The 26444-nt window shown below is 38.0% G+C and overlaps 1 protein-coding gene across 10 annotated transcripts in view; it reads right to left on the bottom strand.

Annotated features, from left to right (window-relative positions):
- Window positions 1-880: 880 nt before the first annotated feature.
- LOC147341371 (PABIR family member 1-like) overlaps window positions 881-26444 on the bottom strand; it is a 66989-nt gene continuing 41425 nt past the window's right edge. For 6 of the 10 annotated variants that reach the window (XM_086389222.1, XM_086389221.1, XM_086389216.1 and 3 more), the window contains 2 exons: window positions 11794-11900; window positions 881-1168 (listed from right to left, as the gene is read on the bottom strand). The gene's annotated coding sequence lies outside the window, so the exon portion shown is untranslated. The remainder of the gene's footprint in view (window positions 1169-11793; window positions 11901-26444) is intronic. The other 4 variants (XM_086389224.1, XM_086389223.1, XM_086389217.1 and 1 more) reach the window with 1 other exon arrangement.

The raw sequence follows: 26444 nt of genomic DNA on the forward strand, positions 1-26444 counted from the left end.
AAGGATTTCTGGAATTTTCTGTGAGCCTTTCAGGCTTCCAATGTTTCATTCCTCTCAGTGTCTGATGGGAAAATCAGCAGGTGAGAGGGCATTTTGTAATATTTAACCTAAAGATAAGAGTTTTGCTAACTACTGAACAAATTTATGGAAAGAAACAATATCTTTGCTCTAACTATTTATATGAAATACCTCAACATTCTAAAATCCTGGAGAAGGTTCTGGTTTGCATGTCACAGGGGCTGGCTGGACACTTAGAAGAGAGGTAGTAGGTAAAATCTGGGCATGGGAAGGGAGACTGGCCTGGAGAAGTTATTCCTTCAAACCTGAGATTCTGTGAAAACTAGAGTGCAAATCTATTTCCTAAAGGAAACTGTACTTTTAGAAGTACACAATTATAGAGATGGAGAACAAATTTTAATGGTTACCAGACATTAGGGAACCCACTCCAGTGTTCTTGCCTGGAGAATCCCAGGGACGGGGGAGCCTAGTGGGCTGCCATCTATGGGGTCGCACAGAGTCGGACACAACTGAAGCGACTTAGCAGCAGCAGCAGCAGCAGCAGCAGCAGCAGCAGCAGACATTAGAGATGGTGGAGGGTGACAGGGTTGGTGTGACTATAAAGGGGTACACCAGGGAGGTCTTTGTCATGACAGAATAGTTTTGTGTCTTGATTGTGGTGGTGGTTCTATGAACCTATACATGTAATAAAAGAGCATAGAATTATACACAGACATGGTACCTATGTCAATTTTCTGGCCTTTATATGAAACTATAATTATGTGCGAAGTAATCATTGGGGGAGACTGCGTGAAGGACAACTTCCTATGAGTATAATTATTTCAAAATAAAAAAGTTAACAAACATCAAGCAGAATCCTGCATTTCTTTTAAGTACCCTACAAAACCCTTCGTTTATTTAATTTTTATTTTAAGAGAACCCCATCCCCACACACCATAACTCCTTGGTTGTTGAGGATTAGAACTACAGACTTAGGAACAAACTTTTCCTTTTCCATCTTAGTTTCTTCATTGGGGAAAAAAATGTCAGAATGCATGTGGCCTTCTTCAAGTTTTTAATCTATAGAACTGATGTTTTGGACTAAGCTATTCAGTTGGTATGCCTTAAGTAGACTGGGCGGTTCTACATCTGTCTAAGCCAGCTCTTCTCCCTGTCATGGAAAAAAAAAAAAACACAAACATGTTAAATTCCTGTCGTGCCTTCCATGCAAAAAGAAGCATAAGGGTAGGTGGGTGGGAGAGGACAGGTCAGGAGGGTGTGGGGTTCTGTGGTAAAGCAAGAGGCTCCTCTCAGCTCAGAGGGAGCTGTGCTTCTGATGTTGAGAAGTGTAGAGAAATTGCCCCCAGGAGGTCAAGGCACTTGGAAGATAAACAATTCAACTAGCGTTGGAGAGGGGGCCAATGCAGTTGAATGTAGAAATGTGAATCAGCTTCCCCTCCCCATCTCCCCAAGTCCACCAGAAGCGGAGGTGGACAGAGCCTGAGCCCTTCAGTGAGAACAGGTAGTTATAACAGGCAGGTTTTAAAGGGGTTTGGGTGGGAGCACCTGCTGCTGGTTGTCAGCATCCCAACACACTCTATCTCCCAGAGAGTCCCCAGAGTGGCCTTTGTAGGTTCTATGCATCTCACTGAGACTTATTTAATTCATCTCATCTGGCCCAGAGCACATGACTATAAGCTGCCTCATATGCTCTTATTTTGAGTCATAGGGGCCTGGGTTCATATCCTAACTCTACTGTTTACTAGTTTTGTGATCTTGGGCCAATGGGGATAATACCTGCATTACAGGGTTTCTGAAGTGTCTGGCACCTAATAGGTGCCTAGCAAATGCTAGCCTTCTCTTTGCTCTGCTCATTGTTCCCTGTATGGCTGCCACATTACTTCCTAGACTGTAAGGTCCTTGGGAGAGCTCCTTTATGTTCTCTCTCCCCTGTATCCAGCATAGGGTTGAGCACACTGTTAATGAGTAAAACGGTGCCTTCCTGGCTGCCTCAGTGATACTACTGATGGAGACCCAGAAATGGGCACAAGGGCACATCAACATTCCACTGCTGCTTTGTTGTTTTTGCTTTTTTTTTTTTTCCACTTAAAAAATATTTTTAATTGAGGTATAGTTGATTTACATTTTTATAGCTTCCAGGTGTATCAACATTCCATTTCAATATGAAAGTAACATGCTGGATTCTTTACTTCCCTGATACATCATTCTAGTAAAACAGGCCCACATTTAGTGTAAATACAATTGTAGACAAATATTATGTAGCTCAAGTAAAATTAAAGTCAGTGACTAAGTATCTTGATGAAGTGGCTTTTTGATCAGTTTATCAGGTGTGAAGTATGAAAAATATCAATTGCAGACTTACAGGCTTATTACCACAGAATTCAAAAGGTTATCAAATATAGCAAAAAGAGCATTCTTGGGACAATTATCTGTAATAGTATACTGTATCAATGTTATATTTCTTGAATTTGCTAACTTAACTGTGTTTATATAAGAGAATGTTCTTAGGAAATACATTGAAGTATTAGAGGGTGATGGGACATGTTGTCTGCAACTTTGAAGTGTTTCAGAAAAATGTGTGTGTGTGTGTGTAGAAAGAGCGAGAGAGAATGATTAATGTAACAAGATGCTAACAATAGATAAATCTTCATCAAGAGTATGTGAAATTTCTTTTTACTCTCTTTGCAGACAATTTTCCTTAAGTTGAAAATATTTCACATTAAAATTAAAAAAATATTATTTCGACCATTTAACCATTGTGTCTGATGCTGTGATAGGTATGATATTCAAGGGAGAACAAGACATGGTCTCCATCTTTAACCCAGAAATTCACAGTCTGGGGCTGGCAGGACCAAAAAAAAGGGCCAGGACAATTCAGTGTGGTGAAGGGCGGCACAGAGGAGGTGTGCTAAAACCAGACTTCCTAGGATGAGGTGGTCGGAGGAGGCTCTTTACAGAGGAGGTAAAGGAGAAGCTTAATGTTGGGGGAACTAATTAGGTTTGGGGATGGCAATGGGACATGGAAGCAGAGTTGACCAACAGACTGTGAGTTATAGAGAAGAGGTGCCTGTAGACAGCAAGAGAAAGACACCTGCCTTCTAAGGACAGACAAAAAGGCCTGGATTAGCAGGTGTCAGGGGCCAGGCCCAAATCACCATAGCCTCTGAGGTAACATAAGAAGTGCTGCTGCTGCTGCTGCTAAGTCGCTTCAGTCGTGTCCGACTCTGTGCGACCCCATGGACTGCAGCCCTCCAGGCTCCTACATCCATGGGATTTTCCAGACAAGAGTACTGGAGTGGGGTGCCATTGCTTTCTCCGGTAAGAAGTGCAGGCATAAGCAAAAACACTAGAAGCCAAAAGGCTGAACACAAGCAGGCTTACTGATGGCTTAGGATGAACTTTATGGTGTGGTATACTGAATGTCCTAGACACATCAGCCCCTAGATTGATTAATGTAAGTAGCCAGGATACATACAGGCATGGCTCCAAATTAGTTAGGATTGCTAATAATAGACTGTGAGGCAGGAAGAGGATGTTAGGCGATCATAAGAAACTAAAGAAGTGATTTTTGAAGAACAGGATGAACTTTACCAGCAATAAGGATAAGGTAGTACCCAATTAACACACAACAGGATGGGGAGAGATTGTTGTTAATAGGAAAAATCCCGAGAACAGTACCAGGTTCCATAATTAAGGGAAATCAACAAGGCAGTACTGCTGTTTCAGATGTCAATGGGGCAATGGGAATTTCCACTAAATAATTAGATACAGGAGCCAGGATGAGAACGTACCTGAATGTTCCTACCAAGGGCCTGGTGGGAGCTCTTTTATTTTTCCTTTCACTGAAAACATTTGTTTTATGGAAAATTTATAAAAATAATGAGAACAGCATTAGCTTAATAATGAGGACATTTAATGGCTTTAACAGCACATAAAACTGTCAAAATGTGACAATTTTTGACCTACAAAAATGACAAGTTCATGTTTCAAAAGAAAATGAACCCCCATATACCCAACACCCAGCTTTAGCGATTATCAACACATAATTTAATTTCATTCAAATTCCCACCCATGACCCTGGCAAAGTGACTAATGTGAAGCAAATCTCTAGTGGGATTTTTTTGTGCTTAAAAAAAAAGTGATTAAGTATCTATAAAAGAGATTCAAATTTTATATATATATATATATATATATATATATATATAATGTTTTAGTTCATTTTCCCAGTAATGTATCCTTGTGGTTCAAAATTCAAAAGGTACATACTGTCATATAATTTTAATATACACAATTTTTATTTTGTAATTACACTTCCATAAAGTGAAAAAAAAAAAAAAAGGATACAAAACAAAAGGACAAGTGAAAAGTCGCCCTCCAAACCTTGTTACCTAGCCAACAGCTCCCCCTCCTCAGAGGCAACCAACATTAACGTTTTTTTATGTATCCTCCCTGGGATGTTTTACTCATGTTAACAAAGAGATTGCGGAGAAGACAATGGCACCCCACTCCAGTACTCTTGCCTGGAAAATCCCATGGACAAAGGAGCCTGGTAGGATGCAGTCCATGGGGTCGCAAAGAGTCGGACACGACTGAGCGGCTTCACTTTCACGCATTGCAGAAGGAAATGGCAACCCACTCCAGTGTTCTTGCCTGGAGAATCCCAGGGATGGGGGAGCCTGGTGGGCTGCCGTCTGTGGGGTCACACAGAGTCGGACACGACTGAAGCGACTTAGCAGCAGCAAAGAGATTGAGAACTATTCCCACTGATTTGTACCTTGCTTCTTTCAGCTAACAAAATATTTGAGATCATTCTATATCAGCTCACAAAGAGCTTCCTCCCTTTCCCAGCTATCTAGCATTCCATTGAAGAACTACAGTTTATTTAAGGAATCAAATCACTCTTGGTGGACTTTTAGGCTGTTTCCAATCCGTTGAGGTTACATACAGTGTTGGAATGACTCAACCTTATGCATTCATCTTGCACCAAAGTAAGTGTATCTATCTGTAAGATAAATGCCTCAAAGCTGAATTTCTGGATGAAAAGGAAGGCACACATAATTTTGATAGATATTGCCAAATTGCCCTTCATCAGCTTGTAGTTATTTTAATGCTGTCTTCACCCTTGTATTCTGTGTAGTTTACCTTCTGCTCCTTTCCACTTACTCCAAGTGGCACTATAGGGGACCATTTCAACATACAGTATCAAACTCAGAAACACCCCCTCTGACCTCAGCCTCGCATGGGTCTCCCTCTACCACTCTGCTGCCAGGACCACCAGCCTGTCCTTCCTTCCCACTCCTTGCCCAGAGGCATCAGTAGCTTGCTGGCTTCCTTTCCTCCTTCCAAGCTGGTGCTGTGATCAGCCGTCTTAGCCATGCTAGTGCTGATCTCTGGACTCACTCTCCCTGTGACCTTCTGTAGCACCTGCTCTGCCAATCCTCAGCCCTGTGAAAACCCCACCATCCATTCTCTCCACCTCCCACTCCCAGCCTGCTAACTATTGCTGGAGAAGGTCATGAGATTGGCTCTGTTACAAAGCCAGGCCAGCTAGCCTCAGCAGGGCCCCAAGGGCTACAAGGTAGTCCTTTTAAATATTTGTATCAAATTTCTCTCCGCGATTGTTTCCAATCCTCTCCCTCTCCTCAGATTCCTTACCCCACCCTCACCCCAACCCCAACCCCTCAGTTGAGGGCCAAGCTTTGAGTTTCAATGACAGGACATAGGTCATCAAGCAGGAACTCCCTTGATTCTCTCGATTCTCTTGGTACTTGACCTTGCGTGTCCTTGAGTCACTGCTTTTTCACATCTGCCTGCTCATCCCCACTCCTCAGCCTCCAGAGAACAAGGGACTCCCTCCTCAAGGTTTCCTCTTCCACGTGTGTCCTTGACACTAGGTTCTCTTGCCTTCTCCTACACTTGGCCATCCTCTTTCCCTTTGGGCAAGCTCTTCCCTCCTGGCTAGTTTTTCTCTCTCAGCCTAAAAACACTTCCTTCATATCAGTGTCACTATTCCACACTACCAACAAACTTTAAAAATTTAGCCATCTTTAAAATTACACAACTAATTCATGCCTCCTGGCTTCACTTCTTCCAAGTCAGCCCCAAAATTTAACAGAAAACTCAGAAAATAATGATAAGCAAAAAGAAGAAAATTAAAACCACCCATAATTCACCATGTAACTATTAATATTTCAGTGTGTTTCTTTCCAATCATTTTATATACACATATATAAGCTTAGATATCTATATGTATTTCTTCTTACAAAAGTGGATCATCGTACACAAAATACTGTCATACTGTATTTCAGACATCATGGGCTTCCCAGATGGTGCTAGTGGTAAAGAATCTGCCTGCCAATGCAGGAGACACAAGAGACACAGGTTCCGTCCCTGGGTTGGGCAGATCCCCTAGAGAAGGGAATGGCAACCCACTCCAGTATTCTTGCCTGAGAAACCCCATGGGCAGAGGAGCCTGGCTGGATACAGTCCATGGGGTCTCAGAGTCGCACACGACTGAGAACACATGCACAGACTTAGTCGTCTGGTCCTGGTTAAGTAAATTAACGTCTCTGAGTCCATTTCCTCCTGTGTAAAGTGAGGACTATTATAGTAACTACCTCATAGGGCTGTTGTGAGGATTCAGTGAGACAAAAATATATAAAAACACTTATCACAGTGCCTGACACATAGCAAGTTGAATTAATGTTAGCTATTATAATCTTCCCACATCAATAAATATAGCTCTACATAATAACGTAATGAGTTCTGTCACTGCTATGTCTAACAGGAGTGACTAAAGCACTGCAGTGACTCACCAGCACATATTCATTTGACATACAAGCAAGTATGTCTGTGGGATAAACTGCCTAAAGCACAACTGCTGCTTCGGAGGCTCTGCACATTTGTAATTTGGACAGATATTGCCAAATTGCCCTTCCTCAAGTGGGAGTTATCGTGATTTCTCTAAGTTATCCCTTATTGATGAATATTGAGGCTGTTTTCAAATTTTTCATTGATAGATGGTGAAGAACATTCTTATAACTAAATATCTGCTTGAATTCATGATTATTTATTCAGGCCAAAGGAGAGAGTATAAGTAAATGCATAGAGATGTGGGAGCAAACGGTGTGCGCTGGAAACAGTGATACCCAGAGGGTAGAAGGACAAGAGGTGGGCCTGTAAATAGATTGGGACCAGATTGTAAAAGACTGTGAATTTCACATTTATTCATCTAATCAGTCACTAAATATTTAGTGACTATCTGTTACAGGCCATGCACTGTTTTAGGCAGTTTATTCACTTAGTGAACAAAAACAGAAAAAGATTCCTGCCCTGGGGGAGTTTACATTCTAGTGAAGAGATACAAACAATAAAAGTAATAAACAAACTCTAAAATAAATAAACAGAGACTGTTAGAATGTAATAAGAAAAAAGGAAAGATAGAGTAGGCTAAAGGGGATGAGGTGCTGGGAGTGAATTTATGATATTAGAGTAATATAATATGTTGTTCTTAAATACCAATAATTAATATTAACATTGCACAGTGCAATATTAAATAGAGTGACTGCTGCACTACAGAGTTTAAATTTATTCTAGGAATGAGGAACCACTGAGGTAGGCATTCATATATATTTATCATCATCTGTGCCATATCCACATACTACCTGATACCTAATGGTTTCTTTAAATTGACTTACCTTTCCCTACCTAAATTTATTTTAAATGAAGCTCTATAACACCAACATAAACGGAAACTCAGTATTACATGCCACCAAAGTCTAGAAGGGGATGCTGGATGATATCTCTGGCTGGCCTCTGTAACTAGTTCATTACAGAGACTAGTTAGTATATAAGAACAATAACAACCAGCACTTTTAAAACTGCGTGCTTATTATTTGACAGGTAACTTGGTATTTTTACATGCTGCAGATAGTAAATTTAATCTTCACAGTAATTCTATGCCACAGGTACGATTATGGTACCTATTTCTTTAGGAGGAAATTTGGGCAAGTGATTAACTCTCCCAAGCCTCAGCTTCCTCCTAAATAAATGGAGACAATAATGAGGATATATACACAGAACTCATACAATTCAACATCAAAAAAACAAACAACCTAATTTTAAAATGAGCAGAGGATCTGATTAGGCATTTTTCCAAAGAAGACATACGGAAGGCCAACAAGTACATGAAAATTTGCTCAGCAGCACTAATTACCAGGGAAATGCAAATCAAAACCACCTCACACCTGTCAGAAGGGCTATTATCAAAAGAGACAACAAATCATAAGCATTGGTGAGAATGTGGAGAAAATGGAACCCGCATGCACTGCTGCGGGACTCTAAATTGGTGCAGCCACTGTGGGAAACAGTATGGAGGCTCCTCAAAAAATTACAAATAGAACTACCCTACAATTCAGCAATTCCACTTCTGGGTATTTTCCCCAAAGAAAACAAAAACACGAATTCACAAATATGTGCACCTCCATGTTTAGTGCAACGTTATTCACACAGCCAAGACATGGAGGCAACCTGAGTGTTCATCGATAGATGAGTTGATAAAGAAGATGTGATACATATACACAATGGAATATTACTCAGCTATAAAAAAATAATGAAATCTCGCCATTTACGAAAACATGGATGGACCTAGAGGGTATTGTACTAAGTGAAATAAGTCAGATAAGGACTACTGTACGATTTCACTTAGATGTGGAATCTCAAAAACAAATGAACAGTCATAACAAAACAGGAAAGAGTCATAGATACAGAGCACAAGCATGTGGTTGCCAGAGGGGAAGGTGGGTTGGGAGGATGAGTAAATAGGTAAAGGAGACTAAGAGATACAGACTTCCAGTTACAAATAAATGAGTCACAGGGAACTAACATAGTGTTCTAGGTCAATAATACTTCATTTTTTTAAAGGGAAAATAACCTAAATGTCCCCAAATAAGGATCTAATTGAAGAAATTGTAGTCAGGGTAAGATAGTAAGCAAACATACACATGGACTATGTACTTATAGCCTCTGGTCAGAATTTATATTGATATAAAAAACTGTTAAATTTTTAAATAAGTCAAACAAAAAATATGAAATTTTATATATTGCATGATCACAAAAATATTTCAAAAATATAAATAGGAGAAAAGGCTGGAAGTACATCAAAATATTATTGATCATCTTTGAGAGTTAAGACTATTAGTAAATTTTTAATCTTGTAGTTCTTTGGATTTCCCAAGTTTTCTATGAGTATTTACCATTAAAAGGAAATTTTTAAAAATAAAAAAAGGCAATGTAGGACAGAAGGGCCCATGGCTTGTGCTTACTCCATGTCATGCTTGGGAGAGATGGGGAGAGGGGACAGGAATAGAAGGGAATAGAAGCTCCCAGCTACATCATCCCCTGACCACTAACCCTCAAAATCTAATGACTGAGGTTAGAAGTAAATTACTGCTTTAAAATACAAACACCTTCCCTCAAAGTTAAATTTATTGGTCACTTTAATTTTCCTGCGAAGAACTTTAATCAGAATTTCTAATATAGACTTGCTAGGATGGGAGTTTTGATTAGAAGATGGTAAGAAAATAAACCTCTGGGAGCACCGGGAGGGAAGGCTGGCACTTGGGCTGCTGGAGGGAAAGAGGCAACAGAAAGCAAGCTAAAACTAAAGACAAACTCTCAACTTCAGTTGTTTCTAATTCAAGTCCTTTGGGGGAAGAAACAGAATATAAATACGATAAATAATACATCAGCAGAGAGACGGTGCCTAGTTTCCGTTAACATGATTAGTCTCTGGCATTCAACTTCCTGAGAAATGAGCTTTGTTTCTTAAAAAAGGCCATTTTCGGGACTTCTCTGGTGGTCCAGTGGCTAAGGCTCCACACTCCCAATGCGGGGGCCTGGGGTTTGATCCCTGATCAGGGAAATAAATCCCATATGCTACAGCTAAGACCCAGTGCCACTGAAAAAAAAAGGCCATTTTCATTCATGAAAAATAATATGGGACTTTGAACCACTCAGCCTAAGAATCTGAACCCCAGAGCTCTTTCCCTAGTTTCAGTTATCTTTTAATAGTGAGATCCCATAAAATCACACAGATGAACCCAGGTTCTCTGAAAGGCTTACAAGCAAGAAAAATTCAAGATAATGTAGTAATGTAGTCTTTCAGTATTGATTTATAAAGGGAAAGTAAGCCTTTGAATGGAGTGAACAATATTTTAAAATAGTTTAGAGAAAATTAGAGACTGAAGAAAAGCTTGTCATGGAAACAAACAAAAAAGCTAGGAGCAGGATGGTTTTAGCTCTGACATCGAGCAAGCATTGCCTAATGACCCCCAAATGTGATATTAGCCCTCAAATGTGGTATTGTGTGAGTCCTGAGTCACAAAGGAAAACAATGTTGGATCTGCTTGCTGCAGAACACTATATCTACAATGGGATAGACATCCCTAAAGGTAAGTAAGTACACTACCTCTGCTTTCACAATGTAGTAAAAGAGAGAACAAAACCCTTTAGTTGATGGCCAAATGTGGTACTACATTTCTAGTACACAAATAGTTTCCTTCTCCTGCTCAACATTTGAGGAGTCCCAGACAAGACTCAGACAATCCTGGCACTTCTGCTGGAGTTCCTATTTGGTAAAGTGAAATTAGCAAAGTGTGTTGCTTGGTAACATGTGCTCTATTAAACCCTTGGATCTTAGGTATGATGAAATAGACCAAGTACATCTATTTGGTTTGCTTTTTTCTTTCTTTCTTTCACCAAGATCCAAAGGCTGATACCATGCTTCATAGCTTTCCTGGTACCCACAGCCCCCTGAACAACAGGACACTGGCAAATACCTATGAAAGTCACTCTTCTCCTGTCAGTAAGTGAGTGAGTTTGGGAGGCTACATACACGTTAGTATGTCACTGGGACTTTAGCAAGCCATAGCTTCTCTTTAACTGACTGATTTATCTATGAATTTATCTTGAAGTTAACTAAAAGCGAGAAGTCATATGAAGCTATTCCTAAAGAAACTTAGAAGCCTCTGGAGAAAGTTAAGTCAGTTTATTTTCTAAGTCAAATAGGATTATCTTTTGAAGGAAGTATTCCCTTCAGCTGATCATCTTAAACAGTAATGAATAATTGTATTTGGCTAAATACCCAAACTCAAGCTAAACAAGGTAAATTCTTTGAAAGCAAATATAATCTGATGAGCATTTTTGATAAAATAAACATAGTTAAACATATTTCCTCACTCTCACTGATGGCTTTCCTATCTCAAGCAACATTTAACACAACAAATCCTTTTGAAAATTAGGATTTCAAAATCAAACTATCATTTAAACAAACTACATACATGGGCCACATAAATGAACATGCATTGCTGATGGGAATATAAAATGGTAAAATTACTTTGGAAAACAGATCAGCAATTTCTTTCAAAGTTAAACATACACTCACATAACATAGCAATCCTACTAGGCATTTACTCAAGAGAAATTAAAATACACATCTACACAAAAGCTTAAACACAAATATTCATAGCAGCTTTATTTGTAATAACCCATAACTGGAAACAACCTAGATGTCCATCAAAATGTTAATGGATAAGCAAATTGTGCCATATACATACAACGAAACACAACTTAGCAATAAAAGAGATGAAGTGCTGATCCAGGAAACAACATGAATGGATTTCAAGGACATTCTAAACAAAAGCAACTAGACACAAAAGAATATATACTGTATGATTTTATACATATCTATGAAATTCTATAAAAGTGAACTCTAACCTGTAGTGATGATAAAAAGGAGATCAGTGGTCATCTGGAGCTGGTGGTAGGAGTAGAAGATTAATGATGAAAGGTCAGTGGTCAGTGGTCTATATCTTGACTGAAAGCTTAAAATAGATGAAATTTATAGTAAGTATGTAAATTACATCTCAACTGAGTTGATTTTTTTCTTTTTCAAATTCTTTTCCCATTTAGGTTATTACAGAATATTGACTAGAGTTTACTGTACCAATACTAGTTTAAATAAAAACTCTTCAAAAGTTGAAAATTTAAAGATACATCTGCTTAGCAAGTGTAAGTAATAAGTATCCTGTGTAAACTGTGGACCAAGATGCAGTCTCTACAATTAGGAAACCACTCGCTTGAAAAAACTAAGCACCCAGGAACATGTGCATGGTAGAAGGCATTGAGCCAATGCTATTTAGAGCTGGTATATACGGTTTAACAGGTTCTTTTAAATAGTGGGAGAATGGCCAAAGGAATAAAAGCCAAAGGATTCACTAGGCTGGAAATGAGACCAATATACACTAGGTTGGTTGGGAGTGCTCATGCACTCAGTGCTCAGTCCCTCAGTCATGTCGGACTCTTTGTGACCCTATAGACTGTAGCCACTAGGCTCCTCTGTCCATTGGATTCTCAAGGCAAGAATACTGGAGTGGGTTGCTGTGGTTGGGAGATCTGGGATCAGATTAAGGACAAGATGTGACGTTCTACATCACTGTGAACCCTGGCTTGTCACTATCATCTTATGAAATGCATCTCAATAGAGAGGCCAATTAATCTGGATGAAGCTTGACTAATCTAAAAACTGATATCAAATGACTAAGACAAAGAGTAGAAAATGGTATAGGACAAGAGGGTCTTCAGATTCCTTGGCCAGACTACAGGGCACCTCTTCCCTCACCATCAGTGTGGAAGCTCATTATCCTTTTGGTGTTTGGCAAACATTCTATTAAGGTTACAATAAATGCAAGAGATCTGATGAGGAACTGACCTAGAATATTTTATTCATCTATATAGCTTTAGAAATTAAAAGATGGGAAAAATAGATAATTGAGTATCTCTCATATACAGTCTTAGGATAGGATTCAGAATACAGTCCTATTGCACTGGGAAATAATCTGAAATTATTTTTTTAATCAGAGGGATCTAATAATATCACAAGTTTTTAGGAACTGATAAGGAAATGTGAAAAACAAGAATGGACTGTTGTAGTCATTTCTGGGTGCCACACTTGAAGGATATTGACAAATTGGAGGTTAATGGCCAGGATGGTAACAAGGCCTGGAAACCATCTCAGAGAAAAAAGACTAGAATGGAAACCTAGAATAGAAAAGATCTGTCTGGACATGGTAGCTGTTGCCAAATATCTGAAAGTCTACACCTATGGGAGAGGTGATGCTGCTGCTCAGTCGCTCAGTCATGTCTGACTCTGTGTGATCCTATGGAACTGTAGCCCACCAGGCTCTTCTGTCCATGGGATTCTCCAGGCAAGAATACTGGAGTGGGTTGCCATGCCCTTCTCCAGGGGAGCTTCCCGATCCAGGGATTAAACCCGAGTCTCCTGCATTGCAGGCTGATTCTTTACCATCTGAGCCACTAGGGTAGAGGTGATAGATAGACTTTGCCTATTTTTGTGGCATTCCCTATGACAAATTAAGACCAAAGAATGGAAGATAGATTTAGTTCAATATCTGGGGGAATTTTTTAATGAGCAGAACATTCAAACAGTTGAAAGGCTCTTTGACTCTCCTTCAGTGAAAATTAAAATAGAAGTAAGTGAAGAGTCCCAGGAAGTGCTAGTGGTAAAGAACCCTCCTGCCAATGCATGGGGGCTTCCCAGGTGGTAGCACCTTACACCTCTTACACCTGCCCATGCCAGAGATGTAAGAGATGTGTGTTCGATCCCAGGGTTGGGAAGATCCCCTGGAGGATCCCCTGGAGGAGGGCACAGCAACCCACTTCAGTATTCTTGCCTGGAGAATCCCATGGACAGAGGAGCCTGGCAGGTTACAGTCCATAGGGTCGCAGACTTGACTGGACATGACTGAAGTGACTTAACACGCACACACTCAAGTGAAGAATCCAATAGTGATAAGGGAGCACTGATGCTCTTATCCTTTCCCTCACATTTGTCAGAACTGCATATGAATTTCTAAAACATATTTATCTTCTATTATTTCTTGATTATACAAGTAACAGGTTTGCTATGTGAAAAAAAATGAAAATACAGACAAGCAAAGAGAAACACAAATGAAAACAAAGTCATGCATCTTCCACCTCCTAGAAATGTAAACATTTTGGCATATAGCCTTACAGAATTTTTTCTGTTATAGATCCCTATAAAATATATACATATACTTTTAAAAAACATAAATGAGATACCATTAATAACACTACTTTTTTACTTTACAATACAGTATAAACATTCTTAACAGGTACATCATTCTTAACAGGTACAGAGATTTCCATGGAATGACTATACTGTATGTAATTTGTTTACCCAAAGTTTCCCAGAGGACATTCTATATAACATTAGTTCTATAAGATGACCCTCAAAAAAATAGGACTTAGGTTAAATAGTTTAAAATGCCCCATACCATATTCCCTTTCTTGGGCTTTCACATGTTAAAGAAATGAATTAACTGAGTTCCCCAAACTTACTTGACCAGAGATTGTCCATGGCCTCCCCCTTCTTTAATTCTTCAGGACACTTACTTATATTTTATAAAACACTCTGATAAGTGCTAGATTAACTGATACTTTAGTGTTAGACTTTAGGTTTCTAGTTTTTTACATAAAACTTTCCATTTTAACCATATTGAAGTATACAATTCAGCATATGTGTGCATGTGCACTCAGTCGTGTCCCACTCTTTGTGACCCCATGGACTGTAGCCTACCAGGCTCCTCTGTCCATGGAATTTTTCAGCAGGAATACTGAAGTGGGTTACCATTTCCTACTCCAGGGGATGTTCCCAGCCCAGGGATCGAACCCATATCTCTTGTGTTTCCTGCACTGGCAGGCAGATTCTTTACCAACAGTGCTACCTGGGAAGCTTATATTCACAATTACATTCCCACTCTATATTTCCAAAGGTTTTTCATCATCTCAAACAGACATTCTGTACCCATTAAGAATCCTCATTCCCCCTCCCACCAGCCCCTGGTAACCTGTAAACTATTTTCTGTTTCTACAAATTTGTGTAAGTAAGTGGTGACATGCAATATTTATCCTTTTGTGTCTGGCTTATTTCACTTATAATGTTTCCAAGGTTCACCCATGTTGTAGCAAGTGTCAAAACTTCATTCCTTTTTGTGGCTGAATAATAGTTCGTGGTATGGATATACCACATTTTATCCATTCATCTGGTGATGGACTCAAGTTGTTTCAACCTTTTGGCTATCATGAATGAATAATGCTGCAAGGAACACTGGCATACAAGTACCTGTTCAAGGCTTTGTTTTCAAGAAGTGGAATTAATTGGATCATATGATAACTATGAGTTTAATATTTTGAAGAACTGATAAAGTTTTCCACAGTTGCCGTGTCATTTTACATTCCAGTGAGAAAGGTGCAACGGTTCCATTTCTCTGCATCTTGATCAATACTTGCTACTTCCTGTCTTTTTTTATTAGAGCCATCCTCATGTATGAAACGGAGAAGGCACTGGCGACCCACTCCAGTACTCTTGCCTGGAAACTCCCATGGACGGAGGAGCCTGGTAGGCTGCAGTCCGTGGGGTCACTAGGAGTCGGACATGACTGAGCGACTTCACTTTCACTTTTCACTTTCGTGCATTGGAGAAGGAAATGGCAACCCGCTCCAGTGTTCTTGCCTGGAGAATCCCAGGGACGGGGGAGCCTGGTGGGCTGCCGTCTATGGGGTCGCACAGAGTCAGACACGACTGACGTGACTTAGCAGCAGTAGCAATAGCATGTATAAAATGGCATCTCTTTGTGGTTTTGATTTGCATTTCCCTAATAACTAATAATGTTGAACATCTTTTCATGTGCTTATTGACCATCTGTATATCTTCTTTGGAGAAATGTCTATTCATAAAGTCCTTTGCCCATATTTTAATTGGGCTTTTTGTTGTTGAGCTATCAGAATTGCTTACATATTCAGGATTAAACCCTTATCAGATATGATTTACAAAATTTTTTTACACTACAGATTGCCTTTTCACTGCCTTGATAATGTTCTTTGATTCACAAAAGTTCTTAATTTTTATAAAGTTCAATTTATTTTTCTTTTGGTGCTATATCTAAGAATCCATTGCTAAATCCAGGGTCATAAATATTTACCCTCTTCTTTTTCTAAGAATTAAATGGTTTTGTTGTTCAGTCACTAAGTTGTGTTCGACTCTTTATGATCCCATGGACTGCAGCATGCCAGGCTTCCCTGTCCTTCATCATCTCCAGGAGTTAGCTCAAACTCGTGTCCATTGAGTCAATGATGCCATCCAACCATTTCATTCTCTGTTGCCCTCTTCTCCTCCTGCCCTCAATCTTTCCCAGAACCAAGGTCTTTTCCAATGAGTCTGCTCTTTGCATCAGGTGGCCAAAGTGTTGAAGCTTCAGCTTCAGCATCAGTCCTTCCAATGAATACTCAGGGTTGATTTCCTTTAGGATCAACTGGTTTGATCTCCTTGCTGTCCAAGGGACTTTCAAGAGTCTTCTCCAACACCACAATTCAAAAGCAGCAGTTCTTCAGTGCTCAGCCTTCTTTATGGTCCAACTCTCACATATGTACCTGACTACTAGAAAAACCATAGCTTTGACTGTATGGATCTTTGTCACTAAAGTGATGTCTCTGCTTTCTAACATGTTGTCTAGGTTTGTCATAGATTTTCTTCCAAGGAACAAGCATCTTTTAATTTCATGGCTTGCAGTTGCCATCCACAGTGACTTTGGAGCCCAAGAAAATAAAATTTGCCACTGTTTCAATTTTTTCCCCTTCTATTTGCCATGAAGTGAGTGATGGGACCAGATGCTATGGTCTTCATTTTTTGAATGTTGAGTTTTAAGCCAGCTTTTTCACTCTCCTCTTTCACCTTCATTAAGAGGCTCTGAGTTTCTCTTTACTTTCTGCCATTAGAGTGGTATCATATGCATATCTGAAGTTGTTGATATTTCTCCTGGCAATCTTGATTCCAGCTTATGTTTCATCCAGCCTGGCATTTCAAATGGTGTACTCTGCATGTAAGTTAAATAAGCAGGGTGACAATATACAGCCTTGCTGTATGCCTTTCCCAATTTTGTAACCAGTTCATTGTTCTGTGTCTGTTTCTCACTGTTGCTTCTATTCCTGCATACAGGTTTCTCAGGAGACAGGTAAGGTGGTGTGGTATTCCCATCTCTTTAATACTTTTGCAGTTTGTTGTCATCCACAGTCAAAGGCTTTAGCATAGTCAATAAAGCAGAAACAGATGTTTTTCTGGAATTTCCTTGATTTCTCCATGATACAACAGATGTTGGCAATTTGATCTCTGGTTCCTCTGCCTTTTCTAAATCCAGCTTCTACATTTGGAAGTTCTCAGTTTATGTACTGTTGAAGCCTAACTTGAAGGATTTTGAACATTACCTTGCTAGCATGTGAAATTGTACAGTAGTTTAAACATTCTTTGACATTGCCCTTATTTGGGATTGGAATGAAAACTGACATTTTCCAGTCCTGTGGCCACTGGTGAGTTTTCCAAATTTGCTGGCATATTGAGTGTAACACTTTAACAGTATCATCTTTTAGGATTTGAAATTTCTCAGCTGGAGTTCCATCACCTCCACTAGCTTTGTTCATAGTATTGCTTCCTAAAGCCCACCAGATTTCACACTCCAGGATGTCTGGCTCTAGGTCAGTGACCACATCATCGTGGTTATCTAGGTCATGAAGACCTTTTTTGTACAGCTCTTCTGTGTATTCTTGCCACCTCTTCTTAACATCTTCTGCTTCTGTTAGGTCCATACCATTTCTGTCCTTTATTGTGCCCATCTTTGCATGAAATGTTCCCTTGGTATCTCCAATTTTCTTGAAAAGATCTTTAGGTCTTAATATTTAGGTCATTGATCCATTTTGAGTTAATTTTTGTATACGGTATAAGGTAGGAGTCAAATTTCAGTGTTTTGCACATGAATATTCAGTTGTCCCAGCCCAATGTGTTAAAAATGTTAGGTTTTCCAAAGTGACAAATAATGTTACAGTCAACATCTATTTCAACTTGTCCTATATATTCTCCTAAGAAAAATTCCTAGAAGAGTTGCTATATCAAAAGATGTACACATTTTGGGGCTTCCCTGGTGGCTCAGTGGTAAAGAATCTGCTGGCCAACGCAAGAGATACAGGTTCGATCCCTGGTCCTGGAATATCCCACATGCCACAGGACAACTAATCTGTGCGCCACAACTACTGAGCCTGTGCTATAGAGCTCAGGAGCTGCAGCTACTGAAACCTGAATGCCCTAGAGCCTGTGCTCAGCAACAGAAGTCACCACAATGAGAAGCCTGTGCACTTCAACTGGAGAAAAGCCACCACTCGCCACAACTAGAGAAAAGCCTGTGCAGCAACAAAGACCCAGCACAGCCAAATGAATAAAAAAATTTTAAAGATGTACACATTTTGAAGGTTTTTGATACATACTAAACTTCCTCTAGAAAGGACATTAGGAATCCACCCCAGTGAATTCATATACCACTTTCCCCATGCTCTCAACAGCTTTATTACACAAGTTTTTAAAACCTTGGATAATCAGTGTGGCATGAGGATGTATTCTAAATCAAGTTTAAGGGAATTTTAGCTGAATGTCCCTTGACAGCCCTAACATGCTAGCCTTAGCAGTTTTCTCTCCAAAGACCTCACTCACACTTATAAAAATACTATAGAAGAATATGACAATGTAAACCACTGCAGAGTTTCATATGTCTAGTTAAGAAAGCAAACTATTGATGGACACCTAGGGTAAATCAATTTTCCTTCACTAAATTAAAAAAAATAAAGAAAGCAAACTAAACCTTTCCTCCCAGAAAAGTGGGACTAGAAATGAAAAGTACAGTGAGGTTCCTCTCCTGGATAATGTGATTTCAAAATATTTCTTTCCTCAGCACAAAGTCACGAACCAGCTGTTTGCGACTTTCAAATATGTCCTTTTTCATTTGTGTTCATTGGAGAGTTACCAAACATGAATCATGCTAAGAAATCAACTAAACTACAATAGAGGGAGAAATTTTTCTTATAGCCATACAATAATTATCAAGGAAAAAGAAAAGGCTATTTTGCTGGTTATCTGCTCTTTAGTACTTGTTGAGCACTTCCAAATGTGTATTGGGATAGAATTTTTATAGTTGATATTGCTTTTGGCCCTGTCTCCTTTGCTACTCTGAAAAAAATATACAAACTGTATCTCTTTTTTTTTTTGTCTCAAGCTGTAGTTATAGTAGAAAGAAAACTTTATGGTGAGTGTTTTGTCAGTGGAACTTGTTATTAATATGGAACTCTTGAGAGGATCATTTTTCCACACAAAACAAGAAATCAGGGGGGAATTAGCTTTCCACATTTCATCATAAAGCATGCATAATTCATAGATGAGAAGAAACTATTGATGAGGCTAAACAGAATGAATTTCTTATTGCCAGAAAGAATCAAAATATTAGGTAAAAAGCTGTCTAATTTCCTAAATATTTTCTTAAAGCCTTTTGGAGTTTAATGTCATCATGACTTTTGCTGTCATGCTAGCAAAGATGAAGGCAGATGTTTTTACAGAATCAGTAAAATTTTAAGAGGCAGAAGGGATCTGAGAAATATCTAATCCAACTCTGTTTTACAGATTGGAAATATGAAACACAGACAGGTGACGTGACCTCCCCGAAGGCATACAGTGCCAGTGATAGAGCTGGAGCTGCAAGTCGGGCTTTCTGACTCCTGTGCTCACTAATAATGGAGACTGGTCAGTCAACTAAAAGGTCCATGGGAACCAGTGTTATCAATTTACTTTTGTCAGTGATGCCACAGAGATCTCCAATTTCATACTATAGCTTATTGGTCAATTCATAGGATTCCGTTAATAACTGTATCAACTTAACACATTTCTTCTGAAAGACTATGTCTCCCACTATTAAGAAAGTTGAGCAAGTTTCTAACATTCTATATGATGTGTGAGTCTTTTCACCTATACCTTACGGACATTTGTAAAAATTAATCTTATTTACTCTCAGGTTAAGAAGCACATTTTAAGAAATCTGTGAGATATCATGGAACTTAAGGGAAAGAAAGCTACCTTTTCACCAGAATAACTTATTATTCCCTTGCCTTTTTTAAATGTAGAATTTCAACTATCTGAGAGTAAAGTCTATGTATATGATAGATTTTCAAGCTCAACTTTCTAAGATTTAAAATATTTAAAAGCACTTCAGGCAAATTGTAATTAGTTTTCTCCATAGATATCCAAAGTACCATACATGCATTTTCATCATGGATATTTATATACAGTTGCTTCCAGGTGAATTTCAAAAATTCATTTAGAAGATGAGATTAAATATGCTGTAGTGGGAGTACTAATAATTCAGAGAGCAGGAACAAAGATTAATGCAGAATTAGAATCTTAACTCATGTGCTTTTAATAGCTCATTTGATTTGCCTCAATTCTAAAGAGCCAGTGAAACAGGCCACAGAGATACAAACCCCACACCCCTTTTTAATGTAAGAACTTTCTAATACTGAGAACTGTCCATCAATAGAATGAACTGGCTGGCCTGTGAGGGATTCAGTCAATCACTTTGAAATCACAAGATTTTAAACTAAAGCTAAAAGACAACCTGTCTGGAATTCTTAAAAGGATTCCTGCATTGAGAGGTAGATTAAAAGACTTCTAAACTCCTTTAAACCACTAGACCATTCAGGTATGACCTAAATCAAATCCCTTACGATTATACAGTGCAAGTGACAAATAGATTCAAGGGATTAGTTCTGATAGGCAGAGTGCCTGAGGAACTATGGACAGAGGTTCATAATATTGTACAGGAGGCTGTGATCAAAACCATCCCCAAGAAAAAGAAATACAAAAAGGCAAAATGGTTGTCTGAGGAGGCCTTACAAAATAGCTGTGAAAAGAACAGAAGCAAACGGCAAAGGAGAAAAGGAAAGATATATCCATTTGAATGTAGATTTCCAAAGAATAGCAAGGAGAGATAAGAAAGCCTTCCTCAGTGATCAAGGCAAAGAAATAGAGGAAAAGAATAGCATGGGAAAGACTAGAGATCTCAAGAAAATTAGAGATACCAAGGGGACATTTCATGCAAAGATGGGCTCGATAAAGGACAGAAACAGTATGGACATAACAGAGGCAGATGTTAAGAAGAGGTGGCAAGAATACACAGAAGAACTATACAAAAAAGATCTTAGTGACCCAGACAACCACGAGGGTGTGATCACTCATCTAGAGGCAGACATCCTGGAGTGCAAGGTCAAGTAGTCCTTAGGAAGCACCACTATGGACAAAGTTAGTGGATGTGATGTGATTCCAGTTGAGCTATTTCAAATCCTAAAAGAAGATTTTGTGAAAGTGCTGCACTCAATATGCCAGCAAATTTGGAAAACTCAGCAGTGGCCACAGGACTGGAAAAGGTCCGTTTTCATTCCAATCCCAAAGAAAGGCAATGCCAAAGAACATTCAAACTACTGCACAGTTGCACTCATCTCACACACTAGCAAAGTAATGCTCAAAATTTTCCAAGCTAAGCTTCAACAGTATGTGAACCAAGAAATTCCAGATGTTCAAGCTGGATTTAGAAAAGGCAGAGGAACCAGAGATTCGAATTGCCAACATCCGTTGGATAATAGAGAAAAACAAAAGAGTTCCAGAAAAACATCTACTTCTGCTTTATTGACTATGCTAAAGCTTTTGACTGTGTGGATCACAACAAACTATGGAAAATACTTCAAGAGATAGGAATACCAGACCACCTTACCTGCCTCCTGAGAAACGTGTATGCAGGTCAAGAAGCAATAGTTAGAACCAGACATGGAACAACAGACTGGTTCCAAATTGGGAAAGGAGTACAGCAAGGCTGTATATTGTCACCCTGCTTATTTAATGTATATGCAGAGAACATCATGCGAAATGCCAGGCTGGATGAAGCACAAGCTGGAATCAAGATTGCCGGGAGAAATATCAATCATCTCAGATATGTAGATTACACCACACTTATGGTAGAAAGCAAAGATGAACTAAAGAAAGAGCCTCTTGATGAAGGTGAAAGAGGAGAGTGAAAAAGTTGGCTTAAAATTCAACATTCAAAAAATGAAGATCCTGGCATCTGGTCCCATCATTTCATGGCAAATAGATGGGGAAACAATGGAAACAGTGACAGATGTTATTTTCTTGGGCTCCAAAATCACTGCAGATAGTGACTGCAACCATGAAATTTAAAGATGCTTGCTCCTTGGAAGAAAAGCTATGACCAACCTAGGTAGCATATTAAAAAGCAGAGACATTACTTTGCCGACAAAGGTCCGTCTAGTTAAAGCTATGGTTTTTCCTATAGTCATGCATGGATGTGAAAGTTGGACTATAAAGAAATCTGAGTGCCAAAGAACTGATGCTTTTGAATTGTGGTGTTGGAGAAGACTCTTGAGAGTCCCTTGGACTGCAAGGAGATCCAACCAGTCCATCCTAAAGGAAATCAGTCCTGAATGTTCATTGGAAGGACTGATGCTGAAGCTGAGACTCTAATACTTTGGCCACCTGATGCGAAGTGCTGACTCATTGGAAAAGACCCTGATGCTGGGAAGGATGGAAGGCGGGAGGAGAAGAGGATGACAGAGGATGAGATGGTTGAATGGCATTACCGACTCGATAGACATGAGTTTGAGCAAGCTCTGGGAGTTGGTGATGGACAAGAAAGCCTTGCATGCTGCGGTTCATGGGGTCACAAAGAGTTGGACATGACTGAGTGACTGAACTGAAACTGCTTTAAGTTCTAAGATTCTGTGATTTCACTATTGTCTTTCTCTCCTACTTTTATAGTACAGAGATCTTTTCATATGTGTATTTATGGTCATACTATCTTAGACTACCTTGTATCATTATTTTCTCACTTATCCTGCTTGACAATAGGAAAGGTATCTCACTCATTTTCATATACAGTTTTAAGTATAGTTTGTGTACACAGAAAATATTCAATACTTATTGAATATACTTGATATTGCAAACTCGATTAGTTTATTTAGTCATTAAAAATTCGAAGAACCATATCTTTTTCCTGATCTGAGAATCTAACTTATTATTGCAATGAGCTTTCATGTTAGGATAAACTTGAGTGCTGCTCTTTTAGAAGATTATAAGTAAAATAGGAATATGTGATTGAACATGAACACATTTAAGGATTAAAAATGATGCTTTTAAAATATTTGAAAAACATATTTCTACTTTTATTTATCCTCTTACTGACAATGTGAAAACTAGCATATTTATATTTATAATATATATTTATAATATATTTAAATATATTATATACATTATATTTATACATTAATATTTATTTATAATTTATATATTATTTAAATGTTAAAATTAAAATATTATTTATAAATTATATTAAATATTACAATTACAATTATAATTTATAAATTTATATTTATATAAATATATATTTATAATTATATATTTATATATAAATATATATTTATAATTATATATATATATATAAATGTATAGGAAGACATACAAACACATGTACAATATGATCACCTCTTGTTCTTACACTTTTAAAGATGAGTTATAAGATAGGTGATTTAAAAAACTAATTTAAAAAATTGGAACAATAAAAAATTCCAAAACCATCCTGTTGTGGGTTGAATCATGTCCACAGAAAGATAATGGTGAAGTTCTAACTCCCTAACTCCCTGCGCCTCTTAATGTGACCTTATTTGAAAATAGGGTCCCTACAGATATAATCCATTTCTATTATTTTGGGCTACCCAGTTTGTGGTACTGTGTTATTATAGCCCTAAGAAACCAGTACATGTCCTTCTCTGTGGAAAATTGGTATGGCAGTTCCTCGGCATGTTTAGAATAACAAAACATAGTCTTATTATAATACAGATATAGTCCAGTTCTATTATTTTGGGCTACCCAGTTTGTGGTACTGTGTTATTATAGCCGTAAGAAACCAGTACATGTCCTTCTCTGTGGAAAATTGGTATGGCAGTTCCTCGGCATGTTTAGAATTACAAAACATAGTCTTATTATAATTTTTAAAACTTAACTACAAAATATCTCATGTAAAACTTAGAATTGCTTTGATCTGAAAATTAATAAATGGAAAATCATTTAAGAAATGGAGCCTCCCAATATACAAGTTCAAAGGTAATAGAATGGAAAACCAACCACAAGGTCCTCAATTCTGAGCATATTATAGTGAGTTGTGGCACCCTAGGATTCAACTAAAACAATAAAAACTAAGAAAATAGAGTGAAAGAAATTGTCTGAGTTGAAAAAAAGTGTATTAGGATGAGATAGTCAAGATCACCAAGATTTCTGGGTGAAAGTTCCTCACACAGTGTGTTACAGTCTCACCCCCATTGCTTACTTTCTCTATCCTTAGTCTTTGATCATTCTGAAAAACTCTTTTTTTTTTTGGCTGAAGTGTCAAATAATGCATGGGGACCTTTTTTTGGTCAATATATAATTTCAGCAAGTAACATCACTGGAATCATACCTCATTCTGTGAGAGCCCCCTTATATGTTCACAACTCATCAACTAATGTCTGGCAAGAAGGTAAATAACAAAGGCAATATTCATAATTCACGTGTCCTTAGTCGATTTGTAGAATCCTATCCCAGCTTCAGGATGATCCCAGTCATCTCAGAAATATTCAGTTTCATTTATCCATAGGTGAATAGAATCTGCCCTTCCCCCAACACAGACACAATATATATCCATTCTAATCAATTCCATCAGGGCCATTGACAAAAGGTTCTTGATGCCTATCTTTTTCCCACGTGGGATACGCGTACATCAGATTTCAATCATTCTGACTATTTCTAATGACAAAGAAAAACATTTAACAAATATTTTAGATAGCCATTTCTACCTTCATTAGCTGAGGAAATTTAAACCAATTCTCAACTTCATTTCATGAAGATATAACACATTTCTATTTTTCAAAATGCTAATACTAGCCCCAATTACTTAGAGCACTTACTTTAGATTTAAAATTTTTAACAGATGATTTTTCTTATTTAAAAGATCCTTAAGACTTTTGAAGAGAAAATTGGGTTTTAAACAAATCTTTATAACCCTTTGGGAATAACTGGAAGCGCATGATTCTTGCAGAAAAGCCCTAACATATTAAGCCCGTTAGACAATTTACTCAATTTAATCAAATCAGTAGTCATGATGATGAATACAAGGTAATTCATAGAATGCAAAAGACCACAATTTATCCACATTGTCTTTTTTCACACTTAATTAGAATACAAAATTGATCACGGATAATCAGGTTAAGTACAAATTGAGTGAGGCCCCAATTACATATAATTTTCTTGCTAGTCAATTAGCTTCCATTCATCTTGCCTCCCCTACATATTTCTTCGCAACAAATTAAACATCCAAGGATTCATGTGAAAAATTGGCAATCCTTGGATCAGTACAGTATAACTAGCTTAGTTTTTAAAACTGCTTTTGATAGATGATTTTTCTTTACAGAATGGAAACTAGCAATTACTGAAAATATTAAAAAAAACTAGCATAAATATTCAGCACATAATTTTCAAAATCATTTTACCTGTTGATTAATGGAACAATTATATTTCATTAGAATGTAAATTTTATTTATTTTTTATTCACATAAATAGAGCTCTCAATTTTTTTTTTTTTAAAGTCAAGGCGCAGGATGTTTCTATATATTAGCAACCTGAAGATGTATGATTGTATCTTCAAGATACATCTTGTTTGGAAAGTATCTTTGAAAGTATTACTATGTTGCCTTTTTTTTAATTAAATTTATTTTAATCAGAGGCTAATTACTTTACAATATTGTATTGGTTTTGCCATACATCAACATGAATCACTACGTTGCTTTTAAGAGCATACACAGGAATTAGATATGCAAGTTCTGTAAACAGAATTTTAGGAAATTGAGAAAAAAAGATAAATAAGAAATAGTCAGTTATATCACAGACAATTCTGTTACTGATCCAACATGTGTATGAGTGTGAGAGAGAGATCAAGCAAGTGAGTGCATGTGTGTTTCTCCATTGGGGAGAAAGTCTTGGGATGAGTGAATCATTTAGTTGAAAGTTCATCAATTACAATGGAGAACTAGAATCAGAAGGCAACACAGGAGAGTTTGCGACAGTGCTGATTTTCGCTGGTGAATTGAGATGATCCTGCACTACTGCTGTTTCTATCAAGAACATCTGAGGATAGATTAGGAAAAGAAAATGCCACTCATTGATAACAGAATTCAAGAGATCTCTGCGCTTTGTGTACAAATGAATGCAAAATGAACAAGGGATTGGCACTGGTTACAGGAGCAGTTTCATAAGAGGAGTGAAACAAAACCAACAGTAATGATAATAAAAATCCCTTCTCTGTATTTTCCATTTTGATTATTAAAAGTTGCTTTCTTGGCACACTTTTAAATCATATGCTCAG

Source organism: Bos grunniens, chromosome X, assembly GCF_055505025.1.
Source record: "Bos grunniens cultivar Pamir isolate PY7600 chromosome X, Bosgru_T2T1.0, whole genome shotgun sequence".
Taxonomy (NCBI): Eukaryota; Metazoa; Chordata; class Mammalia; order Artiodactyla; family Bovidae; genus Bos; species Bos grunniens.